General features: G+C 42.5%; 1 protein-coding gene across 15 annotated transcripts in view; it reads right to left on the bottom strand.

The window, feature by feature from the left end:
* The window catches only part of CELF2 (CUGBP, Elav-like family member 2), a 1,030,042-nt gene that overhangs the window by 18,735 nt on the left and 993,217 nt on the right, over nt 1–18,090 (bottom strand). The gene's annotated exons all lie outside the window — the stretch shown is intronic.

The following is an 18,090-nucleotide window of genomic DNA, read 5'->3' on the forward strand; positions in this document are numbered from 1 at the left end:
AAAAAAAAAAAAAAAAAAAAAAAAAGAAAAAAAAAGAAAAGAAAATAATCACAAGAGATTATTAGAAAGTGATTACCAGCTAAATAGACTGTTAGAGACATTTTCTCTTCTTAGCTCTACTGTTAAAAAAATGCATAGCTCATTTCAATTGCTATCAGAGGAGATTTTGCCTTATGAATAGTTCTTCTGGACTCCAGAACTATTAAGCAAACCCAAAATTGTTCCATTCTAAACGAGACACTGTTATACTGCCATAGCTCTAGGGTACTGTATAAAATGTAATATAAATCAAGAAATCGCAAAAATATACAATAAGAAAAATAATTAATGAAGTACCAAATATAATGTATTGCTCATTTTTCAAACAGTTTCCATTCTAGCCTAAGCAAGTATTTATATGACTCACATTAGCATATTGTTTAAGTGCCTCACAAACACTATTATATTTGTCCCCTTAAGGCAGGAAAATATTATTATTCCTGTTTCACAGATGCGGGACTGAGGCACAAGAGTCTGACTTGACCGATACTACCATAAGCTGTAAAAGAGGTGGGATTTCTCGCCGCATCTCCTGAGCCCTACCTCAGTGTATCAACCATCAGACCATTTTTCTTCTCCTCTTACAGAAAGGGAAAATATTCTTTAAAATGCCAAAATTTCAGCTTGGGGTGATGCATTGGTAATATGGGAGTAACAGTTGTTCTTTTTGCCATGTGTGTGAGGCAACAATGAAAGAGCTAGGAACGTTTTCTGTCCCTAACTCACCTTTGTGCATCCTGGAGTTACCACCATCATCAAAGAAAAGCCATAGCTGATGAGACCTAAGAAGTAAGCTTCAACAGAGAGCAAAGTACAAACAGCTCTTGCCCCAACACGCACTAACTCACACGTGCCCATGTGGTGGGCTGCTCCATGTTTCAGCCATACTCATGTGGCCTAAGTATATAAACCTCAGATATGAAGCTCTCACCCCAGCTGACCTCCAAGAGCAGTCAATAAATATTTGTGAGTGAGGATGGCTGCCAAAGTCAGATCCAGTTCTCTTTTTATGCAAATTCCATGGTTTTTACTATGGTGGCTAGATTCAGGTTCATACTGTTCAAAAACACATGGTTAGTGGATGACCAACATCTGGGGTTGAATTAAACATCTTAGGTTCAAGTTCCTGTCAACACCTGGAGGAAGAGACACCTCAGTCACGCTCTAATCTGAAGGCACAGCTCATATTATTTTAATTTGCTTAACTGAAGAGATGATGCAGAACCAACATGAAATGCAGCCCAGGGCATCCACAATCTCAGCACTCACGCTGGGGTTACTTTTGCACCACAGACCTGATGGAAAGAGATGACCTCAAAAAATGTCTTGGCTATTTTCAGATTGTTCCCATCTTACTGATCATTTCTTTGGGAGTGTGGGGTTAAACATTTTATAGGAGCACAAGGTGATCAAGAGAAGGAAGGATGGACCACTGGGAAGGACCCGAGACTGGGACTCAGGAAACAAAAGCTTCAACTTCCTGTTCTGCCACAGACTTCCTGTATGAACTGAGCAAACCACTTTGCTTCCTACCTCTATTCCCCAGCTACAAAAGGAGGCAAGGAAGGGCTAAACTGATATGGTAATGGGAGCCTATGAGAGTGCTAAGATAAAAATGAGCACTGAAAACATTTCTACAAACTGCCAAAAAGTTAATGAACATCATTATCAAAATGTAATGGAAGTAGACAAAAAAATTAGAATACCTGGGAGGCCATATATAGAGACTTCTACTGTCTAAATTCAGAGTATGCTAAGATTAGTTTCTCAGTAAGCATTATGAGAGCTTTCCATTTTTCCTTCCCCTTTTTGTTTTCAATTGAAGTGACTTTGCTTTAAACAAAAGAAGGGGTGAGCACTAAACAGAAGAAGTGGTGAGTGGAAAAAATAATCACAAGACTCAAGGTAAAGGCTATTGAGGCACTCATTTGGGAACCCTGCACAGCTCACCGGTATCAGCAAAGCTCCAGGACTCAGCAGCTGCTCTTACTAATGGCAAAGGAAGCATAACTTACTGCTGTCACAGCATTATTTTATATGCATTGCTTTCAGCTGTCCAGATGACAACGGCATATTGGATCCCTACAGAATTTATAAATTGGTTTCTCCCAGAGCTCTGTGTCCACAAAATAAAAACCCCCTGGAACGCTGCCTCTCTGCGCTGAATCACTTCACAGCAGCACTTAATAATCAGCAAGTAGCTGTCTCCAGGTTCTTAGAAAGCTTGATGTAGTGACCTAGAGCACCATTAGGCAGCACCATTACACTTCCATCCTGCCAGCATTTAGCCTAATTGTTAGGAAAATAGAAATACACAAAATTTGCTTTATGGTCAGCTCTTCTGGAACTGTCCTGCATGGCGCGCACTGTATTCAGAACAAGCAATTATTCTTTCCTTGCCTCCTTTAAAATCCATATACATTAAAGCTTCAATAAGCTGCAATGATAGCATTAAGCAAGATAGTTACCACTGAAGCCACTCATAAAGTCTGGTGAATAGTGGGTGACCATGGGCTAATGACAGAGGACTAGGACTGCACTTTCACTTAATTATTTTTATTTTTTTTAAAAAGACTGGATACATTTTGTAAAATGAAGGCATGATTTTATTTGCTTAGATGCATTTGGATAGCACTTGTCACTGTAATACCAGTCATCGGAATGATTAGATGGCTTTCTAAAAGATATGCTCTTGCTTTAACCAGAATTGATCAGGCTTAATGCAAGAATTAGTGGCTGAAACTTTCTGGTCTGTGATTTGTAAGAGGGTTGGGTCTATGAATATGTGAAAAAAAAAATCTGAGTACTTGCACTTTAATTCTTGCCAATTTCTTCCATTTCCGACCTCTCATTCGAGCTGTCTTGCTGCCATCTCCCTCACAGGGATCTGTACGGTTCCTATATAGAGACTTAGGGGTGTGCGCGGTAGTGTGTGCTGTGTCTTGAGAAAAGTAAAATTTTTATATATGAGAGAGAAGGTCAAGATAACTGTTCTTCTAGGAGAAACTCTAACCTTTCTTCCAGGTTCTCGACCTACACCCAGAACTTTTCTGACCCCATATCTTATGCATCCTTCTTCTCTTCCTGTCTCTCTCATTTTTCAGTGAACGCCCACAGCAGCACATCGGCAGGGAGAGGAACTAAATGGCCAAAATAATTTTTTTCCCTTCTTCACTTTCTTTGATAAAGGTCAGATTATCACAGGTCTCCAATGACTTCTCAGAGATCCTGCAGCAAAGGGAGGCCCCAGGAGGCGGCCTATGATATGCTTAAAGGTTGCCACTGACATCCTACCTTTTGGTTTGTCAACATGCTGGGCCCCAGGACACTGGAACGGCTGACTGATAACAGGACCGTAAAGAAACAAGAAACACAGAAACAGTAGGTATCCCTGGTCTGAAGTAGGGAGAAATTCCAAAAGTGGGTTTCCTAAGATTGAAGAGATGTTGGCTGCATAATTCAACATCTGCTAAGATGTAAGAAGAATTGCTGTTTAGCAACACGATAGGTTTTTTGGGGTTTTTTTTAGGCAAACCCGTTGAAAGGAAAAAAACCACACCCTCTTACGAAAGAGAGAAAGCATTTCTGGTCATCCTGCAAGCAAGGGCAGAATCTTCCTCTCAGAGGTGCAGTGTAGGTCTCTTGGCTGTACTTGTTCCAAGTACTCATTGATAGCAAGAGATGGGAGTCAATCCCACTGGGTCAGATCCTACTTTATGCTGAGGTTGCTCCAGTGTTTCAAAGCAGCCTTAAATACTGGCCTAATGAAAGATCCTTCCTGCCCCAGGGAAATCCTTGGGGTATAAAGAGCTGCTCTATCAGCTCCTTCTTTATGCAACATGGGGGAATGGCCAGGGAGCATCATTCACCCTTCTTGGCATGCCAATAACTTCTGACTCTTGCAACAGTCTCCTGAGGTCGTTGCCAGTTTAAATATGTTAGAAGAACCTCTCTTTTAGAAAGAATGGGCCAGGAGGGTAAGTTGACTTTAGCCCTTCAGACTTGCTGAACTACAAGGAGATGTGCTTTGCTCCCAAAACAGCCAATCTTCTTACACACTGAAAAAATAATCCTGATAGGTATTAGGAACAGAATGTGGAACTGGTGTCTCACTGGGTCTTCTCTCATAAGGATGTCAGTAAGTGTTAAGGAGTACCTGAGCTCACCATACACGTAACCCTCCCTTTAGTGCTGTTTAGTTTGCAGGATGCTCCCCATGCTGACCTTTATTTTGTGAGCCAACCTGGCATTCAGGCAGTTTGGCTGTGATGATTTTGTTTTCTGGATGTTGCACTTTTGCATTTCGAAGCATCCCACCCCTCGGATGAGACAACACATGGTTTACCCTCATGTCCTGCTCACCGCGGTACAGAGGGTGTGCGCACGCATCCATGTACAATCCCACAGCCCTCTCTGATGGGGGGCTTATGTTTTATTCCATCTTGTTTTGCTCCATAAAACATTTCAGGTGACTCAGTGCACATTATACTACGTGCATAACAATGATGCAGTCAAAAAAGGACAGCACAGAACCTCTGAAAATGTTAGGTCCAGCATCTCCTTTCCCCAAGCTGGGAAATTTCTAGTCCAGGCTGATTTCTTACTCTGGAATAAATTCCTTGTCCATAACCTATGCAGCCAGATCCTGTTTTTTGGTTCACCTATTGGATCCTTGATCCTACTTTTTTTGTACAGAGCTCAGCTGCATCCAACACTGCAAGTCTGGCTCTGCCTTACCGCTGCATCTATAACCTTTCTTGATTTCGGGACTAGATAAAGGATTCTGCTGTAATCATTTCCTTACTATAAGAGCACAGATGTAGCATGCAGCCAAGTGAGGATCTGCCAAGATGAACCATAGAGAACTGAAAGGCGGCTGGATTGGAAATCCGCCTCTGGGCTCTGTCCTGTGCTCTGCCATAGAAATGCTGCGTGACCTCGGACAACTCACCTGTCCAGCTTGCACCTCTGTTTCTAATTCTAGCCTGTCTTGCTTATTTAGAGCAGGAGTGGGCAAAATGTGGCCCGTGGGCTGGATGAGGCCCACCAGGTGATTCTATCCGGCCTGCTGAGCCCCTAAAAAAGTTAGAAAATTAATATTTATCTGCCCCTGGCTGCCTGTCATGCGGCCCTCGATGTCTTGCCAAAACTCAGTAAGTGGCCCTCCACCCAAAATAGTTGCCCGCCCCTGATTTAGAGGGTAAGCCTTTTTGCAGGGGCTGGAACAAAGTGTCTGTGAGGTCTTCAGCCCTCACTGAGGCCCTCTGTGTTACTGCAAAACAAAGAGATAAAAATGTGGAAGAGTTTTGATTTGTTTGCCTAATTATGCATCCAACATCTCTTCAATCAGTGATAAAGGTGGTGGGATTGTACCTTATAGATTAACTGAATCAGAGATGCCTAAGATGTTGTGAGCAGCAGCTCATTTTGTCAGATACTATGAAAACCCAGGAAGACAGGAATGGAGAGTACATTAAAAACATTACCATGAAGGGGAAAACCAGCATGGGGGCATGCTGTACACACAACCTGGATGCCCCTCTTTCACCTGTTTTCTCCTGCCCCAGCTTCTTATGACTTGTCTAATTTAAGGTTTAGGTGATGTTCTCTTTGAACACTGATTGGACCTTGGACATCAACATCATTAAGAGCAATGTTGGGGCTTTGGGTAATATGATCTTCGGTGCAGGGAACCAGGACTAATTCCGGGGAATTTAGGAGATTTTGTTTCCCATTGGAAATCCCCTGGATGAACAACCCTATTATTTTGTCTCCCACTCCAACAGGGAGGACAAAGCTCAGCAAACAGGATGGATTTAAGGATAATCAGATGATGCAGAATTTGCCACTGTCATTATCATCTTTAGCTGTTAAACCAACGGCGATCTGAGTCTCTCTCCCCCACTCTCAGCTTTCATGAGAATGAGGAGCTACAGGACTTGGGTCAGAGTTTGGCCTTGTGGAGCAGCCTCTACACACACCTGACAGATCCTGTCTGATTCCATGTTATTTCAGTCCAAATCATTTCCTAAACAAAAAACTAGTCACAGTGTATTATGGGTAGTGTAGTTTCTTCTGGAATTTAAGACTACCAATCTGGTGTCATTTCTGATCTGTGCTAGATCTGACCTTAGGTGTCCAAGATCTGTATTCAACAGCTCCCACCACACAGTCCTTACATAGCGCCCCCCTATCCACACAGCCCCAGACAATAAAGGATTGTTTTAGGGTGAGGGGATACCTTTATCTCTAATGCAGCTTGCAAATGTCTTCCCTGGAAAAGACAAGCAACTGAAGGCTAGCAACGACATCATTTATGAAATAAAAGTTATATGGGTGTGGAGGAGAAGTGGCCAAGTCAATCAAGCAGCCTATGTGACCCTGTTCTGTGGGACTTGCGGTTGGTATTTCTGTCTGAAATGAGCACGCACTACAGGTTCTGACTACAGAAGGAAGATTCAAAAGGGGAAGAATAATTAAGCAATGACAGAGGCATCATCATTATTAGATAATCACAACCCAGGGGCATTAGCAAACGTCAAGTGTCTCCAATCCCATGGGGTCCAATTATTCTGTGATAATAACCACACCTCCAAGTTTTAATTTATTCTTGTGAAGGTTTTTTTTTTTTGAGGGGGGAGAGAAAGGAGGACATTTAATTTTTTTCTGCTAAAAGAAGATGCAGTTGGCCTTTCAAAAAGGCTCATCAGTATTCTAAGCTAACTAGCATGGGTGTGATTGGCATTAAATTATCTACCCTTTTTTTTAATCGCTTCCAGCCAATCAAAACATTCACCCACATCCAAATTAGTGGTGTTACAATCTGTGTCATGAGCCTAGGCAATTCAATTCACTTTCTAAGGGCAACTTCTGGCAAAAGAGCTGGGGGTTGTATTGGTGCTGGGGAGGCTGATTCTCTAGGAGGCACTTTAATTAACACTCTTGATGGGCTGGAGGGAAAAGTTAAAACTCACTGGTATGTGATCTCCAAAATGCTGCATGACAGCACATCAAAGATCACAATCCTTCTAAGTCTATGTGCTCCACCTGCACACAGGACAGAATAAAACATGAGACAGCCCCCAAGAGACTGGGAACAATGAACAAGTGAGAAAGTCACAGGGAAGCATTGGAGTGACAAGGTAATAGTTGTACAGCCATTCTTGTGTAGCCTGACAGAGGATGCCAACCCCTTCTTGCCCTTTCGAATCACAGGAAGAGTGATTCCCATGTAAGCTGATCCTTGCAAGCTGATCCATGCAGTAACAGGGTGGAAGGAAGAAAGACGCTGAAGGTCCCAGGTGAGTTGACCAGCTCTTAGGCAGAAGGGAGGGAAAGATGCAGCATCAACCTCAAATCTCTGTAGTGGGAGGGAGACTAAAGACCCCTTCAGCATGTGGGCCCTTACAGCCCAACTCAATGTTAAAGGAGAACTTAAAAACATAAAAAGTGCTACACTGTGTCCGATCAATGGTCCATCGAGTCCAGTATCCTGTCTCCAACAGCATCTGGAGTGGACACTTTAGAGGGAGAGCATTGAACAAGGAATATCTAGAATGATCCCTTGTGAACGGCGTTCACCATCATTAGTTTACGAGATGCCGGAGGATACACCCCTGAGTCTTCTGATTAATAGCTATTAATAGATCTATCAGCCATGAATTTGTCTAGTCCTGTTTTGAACCTGGCTAGGCTATTTGTTTCTATCACCTCTTCTGGTAACAAGTCCCATAAGTCATCTTTGCTCTGGGACTTGGGGAATAACAGTTCTCTGTTCACTTTGTCTACACCCTTCATATCTTATGAACCTCTATCATATCCCCCTTCATCCTTCTCCTTTCCAGACTGAAGAGTCCTAGCCTTTTTAGTCTTTCCTGGTACGGCAACTGCTCCAGACCCCTGATCATTTTGGCTGCCCTTCTCTGTGCCTTTTCTAATTCTACTGCATCTTTTTTGAGACGTGGGTGCACCATGGGTTTGTATGGAGCTTTGATGATGTTTTCTGTTCTGTTTTCAATTCCATTGTTAATGATACCCAAAATTTGATTAGTTTTTTTGGTTGCTGCTGCATATCAAGCTGATGCTTTTACAGAACTATGCACAATGACTTGGAGGTCTCTTTCCTGAGTCATACCAGCTAGTTCAGAACCCAGTATTGTGTACATATAATTGAAGTTATTTTTCCCCATGTGCATTACTTTGCACTTGTTAACTTCGAAGTTCACCTGCCATTTTTTTGTCCATTCACTTAAACTGGCAAGATCTAGCTGCAGCTCCTCTCCATTAACTTGGGATTTGACTACCCAGAACAATTTAGTGTCATCTACAAACCTGCAGAGATTTCACTGTGCACTCCATTTCCAAGTCATTGATGAAAATGTTGAACAAAACCAGGCCCAGCACATAGAGAACCACACATTTGACCTCCTCTCCATCCTAAAAAGTGACCATTTAACCCTTTTCTTTATCTCTTTTAACCAGCTCTCAATCCATGAAAGAACCTTCTTTCAAATCCCATGACAACTCCTTTTTTTTCCTCCTTTTTTTTTTAAAGTTTTCACTGAGAGACCTTGTTGAAAGCTTTGTAGAAAATCCAAATATATTATGTCAGCTTGATCCCCCTTGTACACATTTATGTTAACACCCTTAAAGATCACCAGGCGGATTGGCGAGGCATATTTTCCCTTTACAAAAACCTAAAGTTAGACTTTTTCCAGCATGCCATGCTTTTCCAAGTGACTGCTGACTTCATTCTTTATTATAAATTCTACCACCTTGCCAGGGGAGAAGTGAGACTCATTTCATGGTCTGAAGTTCCCAGAATCAGCTCTGAAACCCTTCTTGAAGGTGGATGTTGTGTTGGGAACCTGCCAGTCCTCTGGCATAAAGGCCATTTGTAATGATAGTTTACATATTATTGCTAACAGTTCTGCGATTTCACCTTTGAGTTTCTTCAGAACCCTTGGGTGAACCTCATCCATTTCTGTGACTTACTGGTATTTAATGAATTCATTTATTTTAAACTTCTTCTGTTGTCACTTCAGTGCAATCCAGCTCTTCAGACCTATTACTAGGAAGGACTGATCAGGTGTGGGAATTCCCTAAATATCTTCTGCAGTAAAGAATGATGCAAAGGATTCATTTTCTTTGCTATGGCCCTACCACTCCTGAGTGCACCTTTTACCAAAGTGGCTTTCCAAAGACTGATTCACAGTTTGTGATGCTCTGTGGGTCCCTATTCTTATACTTGTTTTACAGAAGAGGAACAGTGCAGCAGAGTGACTTCTTTAAGGCTAAATAGGAAGTCATTGATGGAGCTGGGAACAGCAGTTGGGCATCAGAGACTATGACTTAAAGAACCTAAAGTTAGACTCCCAAGTAGCTGGCCTGATTTTCACAAGTGCTCAGAGGAGCTCCAAGAATCGCAGCGTTGTTGAAGACCAGATCACCTATATGAATAATTATAACTGAATATTGATTAGAGGCCTATCTTTAGCTTTTTTTGTTTTAGTTCCTAGCCCTGTAATATCACAGGTCCCCCACAGAAGGAAAGGAGGAGGAAACAGAACATATAAGGGTGCTGCACAGACGTGGAAACAAATGGGAGTCGGTAATTTTGTGCAGCCTTTTAGTTCCCTGTAGTGTGTTTTTTCTTTACCATCCCCTCTCTAGCAAATAGAAGACCCTTGCCTTCAGGAAACAGATTGTGTGTACAGGCATTTTTTCCTATGAGATTATGGAGAAGGAGACAGAATAGAGCAGGTTACTTATTGGGCGGATTTCAGATTGTTCTTTCTGTTCTATTTGTATGGCATTGATTTGTAGATATCAGCCATCGTTGCTGTAAACTGCCAGTCTTTTATTCTTTTTTCTATGACTTGCATAGCAATATATTGTATATACTCTACAACCGAAAAAAAAATCACTGGTCTTACATGCACCATGCATCCCTCTAAGACACTTAGCGGAAACAAAATAGGGCACAGCGTACTAGCATGTAAAAGCATACATCAGTTCACAGTATCCCGTAATTCCAGCTGTAATTGGGGAACAAAAGCAAACGAAAATCCCTTAATGTGAAGAAAATGGACAGTCAGTACTGAAATATTATGTCCCTACCTCCAGCGGTGGGCCAAGAATTGTGTGCTGCCTTAATTAAACTGTCAGGGAACTACATAGTCATAGAAAAGTAGGGCTAGAAAGGAGCTCAGGAGGTTCATTTGGTTCAGGGCTATTCAACTGCAGTGCAGTCGAAGGTAGCCCCCTGAGCTGCGCACTCTGCTGTGCACATGCTTGTGGCTGACCCTCTTTGGATGCCCCCAGTTGTGTGGGCAGTGCCGAGTGTGTGTGGGCCCCTCCTCCCCTGCCCTCTGGCACTGCCAGTGGTACACAACCCTCCAACCCTGCCTGTGGGGGCTACACTGGAGGTACATGACCCCTCTCCCTTTCACTCTCTATACTGCATGGCAATCGGAGAGATGTGGGCCTTTTGTTAGGTGCTGACAGGCCACGTGCAGCCCGTGGCTGCCAGTTGGAGAGCCCTGATCTAGCTCAACCCCCTGGTTGAGGAAGGGTCATCCCCGTCTAAATTATTCCACTCAAGTGCTCGTTTAACCTGCTTTTAAGAGGTTAATCGCCAAGGGTAGAGATTCCTCACCCTCTTTAGGTAATCAGTTCCAGTGCTTAACCACCCTCACAATTAGAAAGTTCTTCCTAATATCCAGCCTAAATTTCCCTTGTTGCAATTTAAGACTTTTGCTCCTCACCTTGTCCCCCGTGGCCACAGAGAACAGACTGTCACCATCCTCATTACAACCAGGTACTTGAAGACTGTTATCAAAATCCCCTTTCATTCTTCTCTTCTCCAAACTAAATCACCCAGTTCCACCAACTGAGTTAATACTGGCAACAGAGCTATTCTTATTATTACAAATTCTTTGCACTTTGACCGAGCTACAGTTCAAACACTATAGTTCTCCTACAGCCATGAACTATACAGACAAACTAACAGAACCCCATTTAAAACACTGCTCAAAAAGCTCCGATAAGGAGCAGTGGGTCTTCTGGAAATGAAATGAGTATGGGTACAACAGAAAGTAGTACCGTGAAGTCCGCTTAGCGTGGGCGGCTCTGAGAGGAAGAGCCCTCATGAAAATGGCGATTCTACTTTTCCATCAAGATGGGCAAAGCTAGCTTTCGGAAACTGCGCAGAGCTACCTATGTCAATGTAAGGGGAGTCTTAGCCCTCCCCACCCCGACCCGTCACATGCTGTGCAAACTGTAGTCCTTTGGGCTGCATGCTGTAGGAGCCGTATGCTGGGCCATGCTGTGCTGGTCCCCCTGTTGCACCATGTGCTCCCTCCCCCACTGCTGTGTGATGCCATACACCAGGCACCTCTGCCCTATGTGTGGTACCCAGGTTCCCCCAGGCTGTTGGGATGTAGGATCCCTCAGCCCTATGGGCTGCATAACCCTGCTCTGCAGAGGCAGGAGCAGAAGCAGAAACAGGAGGAAGGAGGCAGAGTCTGGAGACCCCAGAAGCAGCAGCAGGAGAGCAATGGGGAACCAGGAGCCTGGGGGGTCACAGATTAATCCCTCCAGGGCTGCCCTGATGTAGAAGGTAACCCAGGGTGGCTCTGCACATCCTAGCTCTGCTTTCTAAGTAGCCATGCTAATTAGCTCGTCTTGTAGCACTGCACCAGGGCAGCTATTCTGTCTCCTTTTTGGGAGGTTATGTGCACAGAACAAAATTCAAACTTAGTGTGGACTGATGCCATGGAAACATTCTGGAGGAATCTATCACAAGCCTTTGTTGCCTATCCACAGCCCTTTCACAGCCTATCTACTAGCTGTGCATCATTGGTTGATAAACTGTGATCTAGCCTAGGGACAGACATTACACACAAACTGGTTTAACTATCAGAAACTGGTTTAAACCTGTAACAGAGCATAAGTTTAGTGCACATAACCCAGTTTGAAAATGGCTGAAACTGGTTTGAGATAAACCTGGTTGAATGTGGTATCCGACTTAACTGATTTGGGTCAAACTGGTTTATGCAATGTCTGTCCCAGACCCCTTCCTGCTTTAAGTTAAACCAAAGTCCCCCCAGCATCCAAGATGCTTTGCTGTGTTGGGCTGCCCTGGGCTGGGCTGTGCTCTCTGCTCCAGAAAACAGGTTGGCCCTGCCTCTCTCCTCTTTAGCCAGAGCTCTGGGGGAGACTGGAAGCATAGCAGGGTCTGCCTGGCTTTCCTTGCTGCTTTAGCAGGAATCCCCCCTCCCTCCCTCCCAGCTCCCACATCCCAGCCCCCAGCCCCCAGCCCCATGGACTCTAGGTATGTGGTATGCTAGCTAATGCTGAGAGGTGTCTGTGTGCAAGTCTCCAATTTCACTTGGACAGGCAAATAGAACAGTGTCAGCTTTGGGCTTTTTGGGGCTAATCAACAGGTCATCTGGTAAAGTCCCTGTGTTCCTTCCTTGGAAAAAGCTGTTTAAGAAGAGCTTGAACTAATGAGAGCCTTTTGTTTTGCTGATGGGCTGATAACACTGTGGTTTTATCAGCCCCCCTGCTGGTTTGTAGCCCTGTCAGGTTTGCAGACAGGGAGAGAGCTCAGTATCATCAACAGATGCCTGTACTGCACATGCCCCTTGCCTCAGTGAGCAGGGAATAGCAGGCAGGGTGGGGATTTACACCCCTCCCTAATCAGAGCCTCTTGCCGGGGCTTGGCCATGCCCCACCCCCAGCTCAGTTTTATGGAAAGGAAGGGAAGGGAGGGCTGCTCCAGTGCCCCCGCCTTCTAGCCTGAGCCACTGCAGGCATGTGCCAGCATTTCTGGAATGAAAAGGGGATGTCTATGCACCTCCAGATTGATTCAAGCGTTGCAGGTTAGACTAACCTGTAAAGATTGAATCAATTCAGGCTCAGGCTTTTTGAATGTCTGCTCCTAGCCCTCGAGTCAATAGGCCTTTGTCTGGTCCCAGGATCTGTCTACATGAAGGCCAAGACTGTAGCAAGAACTTAAGACTTTAAGTTACATTATGTTCAGGGACCTGTCTTCTATACATTTATAGCATCCTTAGCACACTTTTAAATGCTAAGTAGTAATAATAATAATACATACATACATAATCATAAGAAGCAGCATCTTTCCATCACAAAAGACAAGGTCAAGAGAGGCTAGGTCAGTGGTTTAAAGGTCCACAATTAATGCACTTGTTTAAAAGACTGTTCACTTATAAATGACAGCAGAGGTGGTCTTCATGATTGGAGGGGAGGCATCCATGAGAAAAGAGGTGGCCTTTTTATGAAACAGTTTGGGACTCCTGCCTTAAATCATTAAAAGTCTAGAATGTGTATTAAGAACTGTTTGCATTGTGGAGAGGATTTTTAATTGGGCATGAGGTGCCCATGAGAAAGGGCAATGACATGCCATGATGTGCAGTCGTTTGTCTCTATAAAGGACAAAGGATTGCAAAAAGCTATTTGGTTGGATATAAAATTATACTTGGTCCATTCCTTTGCACATAATTATAAAATAACACATCAATGCCACTCCAGTATGCTAATAGTTCTTTCAAGATGTCCTATACAAGAGCATCCATAGAGGGCAAAGTACCTAACAAAGGCATACAAGTGTTTAATAGATACTACAGCAAAGACTACATTCCTCCAGTCAAATCATACAAGTCAGCAGTATGTAGCCCCATACTCAGTCCAGCAGACCATGGCAGAAAACACATTCTTTTTTTTAACACTGAGATGCCACGAGGCTAAATAATGTTCAGTGAACTTCAATTTACACCATATACCTCCGAATATTGAGGCCCAGGAGAATGTGACAGGCATATCTTTGGGCACCAGCAGAATTCAGCAAGGTACAGGACTGGCACTGGCTGTGGTGAACCATCAATATTAAACTTCTTCAGGTGTGCAGGTTTTATTACGATTTAAATTAATGCCTGGCTGTTAAGAACCCTAGGCTGTTCTGCTTACAGACTTCTCCTAAAAGCATACAGCTTTGGAGATCACAGCTCGACCTTGGGTAGCCGAGCTGACGGCAACACCTGATGACACTGTGGCAAAAAATAAACTCGAACAAGGCAGCAATATAGTGGTGGTGTGTGTCCTACGTGCAACTTGTACTGATGTGCTTTTCTTAAAATGGAGTTTCTTGTGGATAACCACAGCCACAAATATTACAGAAATATTACAGTTTAAGTGCAGGCTGGAGAGATGCTTTCAAAATGTACCCCAGCTAAACTTGAAATGTGCCAAGGCAATGGATTTAATACCTTAGACAGTAGATAATGTACTAATATTAAAAAAATTAGATCCAGCTCATCCCAGGTTTAGTATAAGTACTGTACTCTGTTTCCAAACTTTGCTTCCAAAAATAATAATAATAATAAAAAAAATTTAACTAGCATAATGCTTTAGTCTGAACACTATGCATGCATTTTTATCCTCCAGAAAGCACACAACTTTTTACAATGTCTGGTATTTATTAAATTGTACTCTCAGCAAGCATTAGGATTCACTTTTTCACAGAAGAGTTACGCAAGCTCCAAGGAGAAAGCGTTTCTAGGTCTCAACTCGTAAAATGTCACTTTAACAGGAGACAAGAAGTTCTGCACAAAGCCTGCTACTAGGGTTGTAGGAACTTTTTTACTGACAGGTTCTGTTCATTTCCTTCACCCTGTCACTCAAAACACTGCAGTAACTGAACTGCTCCAACTGATGAGGTTATAACTATGTAGTCCCTTCTGAGAGCAAAATGATTGCTAGGAGAAGGTGCAAAGGACTTAATGCATTTTAAGGGGTACAATATCCTCTAACTGTCCCTTGGTACATTTTCAGGGATACAAGTTCCATCAGTGAAATGAAATGATCTGCTTGTAACTCCACTCCTCCATTTTTCCAGTAATCCTCCTGGCAATTTATGCCATGACTCATGGCTTTTCACATGTGTGGGACACTTTTGTGTGATGTTAAAAAAACTTAAACATAGGCCAATATTTTCAAGCCTGAGTATCTAAAGCAAGGCTCCTAAATCTCTGATTAGTTGCCTTAAAAGTGACTCAGTTACCAGATGTACTAGGCTCCTCCAACATATCCCACTGAAATCGGTGGGAGTGGCTAGTGCGGAAAGCTTCTGGAAATCAGGCCACTTATTTGATGCTTTAATATGAATGCACAAACTTAAGTCTCGGTATCCACATTTTTCAGGGAAAAGTTCAATAGTTAAGCCATAGTGTGCTGTGCCTAAGGAAATTCAAGACCCATTTGCCACTGTAACACATTAACCAGAACATATTACAGTCCCTCTGTGCACCACAGAGCGTGAGAATCCATTACAGCCTTCAGTTATCTCTGATCCTAGCTGTAGCATCGTGTGCTTGCAACTCTAGAGGGGTTTCCAGCTCAGCCCCTTCCTGGTGACTAAGCCAAGATGACACCCACTGCTTTGGCTAATAACTTCCTCCTTTTTTTAATAATCAACAACAACATTTATTCACAGCCACACTGCCACCATCCTAATATTAGCACTTTTCAGCACTTAAACTAAAACCCCTAACACATCCAAGGTATATTAATAGGCAAGTACAAAATATTCTTTTTTTTACATGGGTAAAGTTAGGCAGAGAAAGTTATGTCTACGCTAATGGTTAGTGTCAGCCTTAAGGTTGCCCTCAGGCCCATACCCAATGACCATCTATCCAGAAAACCCCGAAGTGCTCCCCATATAGTCCAGAAACGGCACTTAAGGATTTATGGGGCTTTGATCTCATGTAGGGATCTGAGCAGCTCATTAGCAGTGGGGTGGGGATGCCACGTAGGCAGTTTTGAGAAAGCCACCTGGCAGGGACTTGGGTAGCTTGGGGGGTTGAGACTCAAGAATTATCTCTTTGATAGTAATAATGCCTGTACGCTGGATAATGCCTACTCTTATCTGCCTGCGTAGGTGCCTAAACCTCTTTAAAAATCTGGTTCTGAATTAGTGCTAAGAGACTCTCTCAGTTCTGGGTTCTGGAAGATGCTCTCTCAATATCTCCCATTTTGCCCTATTTCTCCTAATTGTATAAACAACCATCCAAGGCTCAAAAGAGAAATCAAGTTAGTTTTGAATATAAAATTAGCAGTTAAGTATGTTAGCTGCCCAAGTATCTCTCTAAGGTAGGACTGGTATCACTGTAGGATCTGTAGGTAGGACTGGTGTCACTGTAGGATCTGTTAGCCTCAATCTTTAATGGACCTCACAACTTCCCCATGAGATAGAAAGAGATATTATCCCCATTTGATAGATGGTGAGGCACAAGAAAGCTAGGGGACTTGAGTGCAGGACATCTTCTGCAAAGCAAGGAATTGGACCCATCTCTTGCAAGCTACTGTGCTCTAACCACTGGAGAATCCTACCTCATACACGCAGAGCATATGCCTTTAAAAATATCACTTTAGCTATTTTTGGTATAAAAATAATGAATGTTAAGGTAGGTAAGGGTTCCCTGCTGCCTCCGGGAAATGAAATGAATACTATTTTCATTGATGGTATAATACACCAAACTTCCTAATGTTAATTCTATACCAAGATATAAAAATAGTCCATTTTTATTGAAGAAAAAAAGAGAGAGGTGCTGTGCTTGAAGTGGATTTGTTCCAACATGAAGCATCTACACTGATTCTTTCTGTAGAAAGCTGTCAGACCTTCACATCCACCTACAGGTATGGTTATTTTTGGATCATCCTGGAAGCAAAGCATAGATAGCACAGTGGGTGTACTGGCCTATAACAAAATGTCACTGTGGCAGACTGAATTGCTGATTGGAGAAAAATGTATTATACTGAAGTGAATAAAAGGGGGATTTTTCAGGATGTCTATTTGATCATTCTTTGCCTGTTCTCTGCTCAAGCATCATGAATTCTCTATAAAATACCTAACATCTCAACAATTGTGCTCCCAACTTGAATACTTTTAACTAACAAAAGCAATTGTTGTGCTATGTTACGGAGTAGACAAAATAACAAATGACCTCCAAATCATTTAACTCCATCTCTAAGGACAAAAGAATAGAAATTATGTCAGCTCAAATAGATATCTGACCAATGTACCCCGGACAAACTAAACGACGATCCTCTACTTTTAACAGTGGGAAAAATGAATTAATTACTGTGGAACAGGCCAGCAATGGCCATCATTAAGTTAAATAACTGTTTGCATGCTAACCTCCTCTTTTCAGCTGCTTGTAACTCTTGGAAACTTCTTTCTTTTAATCTGAAATTTTCCAGGGCTGATATCTTCTGGAAAATGACTTACATCTGAATATAAGAAGGTTATTTTTTTTCCTTTACTTTCTTTATTAAAAAGAAAAGGCTGCATTTTTTTAAAGCATCAACTCTACTGGCTAAAACAACAGGGAGTAAAAAAATTGACTTTGGCATGATAATGCTACAGCAGAAAAAACAGTTTTGATTTGAGCCTTAAGACCCCTATTCTCTGCGCACAGATGTGGATTCCTGATAGGTCATAAAGTGGACAAGCCGGAGAGCTCTGCTATCTGGGCTAGCCTAGCTTTGTGGTGATAGCCTGGCCAGAAGGTAGAGAAGAGAAACTGGGTTTTTTACTCTGAAATTCACATTCGTACATTATTAAATCTGACCTGTCTGCATTGATATAGAATTCCATTTAAAAGGAAAGTATTCTAAGCAAGTGGAAAAAGGAAAAGAAAAAAAAAGAATGAGGAATTAGCTAACTAAATAGGGGCGATTAAAGTAAATAAAGGAAACAATTATCATATCAAAATAAAAGACAAGAAAGATGATTAAATGAGTCTTCAAAAGACCCATGAGAAACTCATGAAAGACATAATATGCATTTACCTGGTTTTTATTCCTTCATGATTTAATTTTCATTTTTATTCACTACCATCTGATAATTGCAAGAAACAGTTACTCTAACCATGGGCAATTTAAACCATTTTAATTTTTTTCCAAGGCCATGAGACAAAAGAACCTATTTATTGCCTGAGGGGATTTTTTTTTTTTGGGGGGGGGGGG

This window comes from Gavialis gangeticus, unplaced genomic scaffold, assembly GCF_001723915.1.
Source record: "Gavialis gangeticus isolate Ggan-Ray unplaced genomic scaffold, GavGan_comp1, whole genome shotgun sequence".
Lineage (NCBI taxonomy): Eukaryota > Metazoa > Chordata > Crocodylia > Gavialidae > Gavialis > Gavialis gangeticus.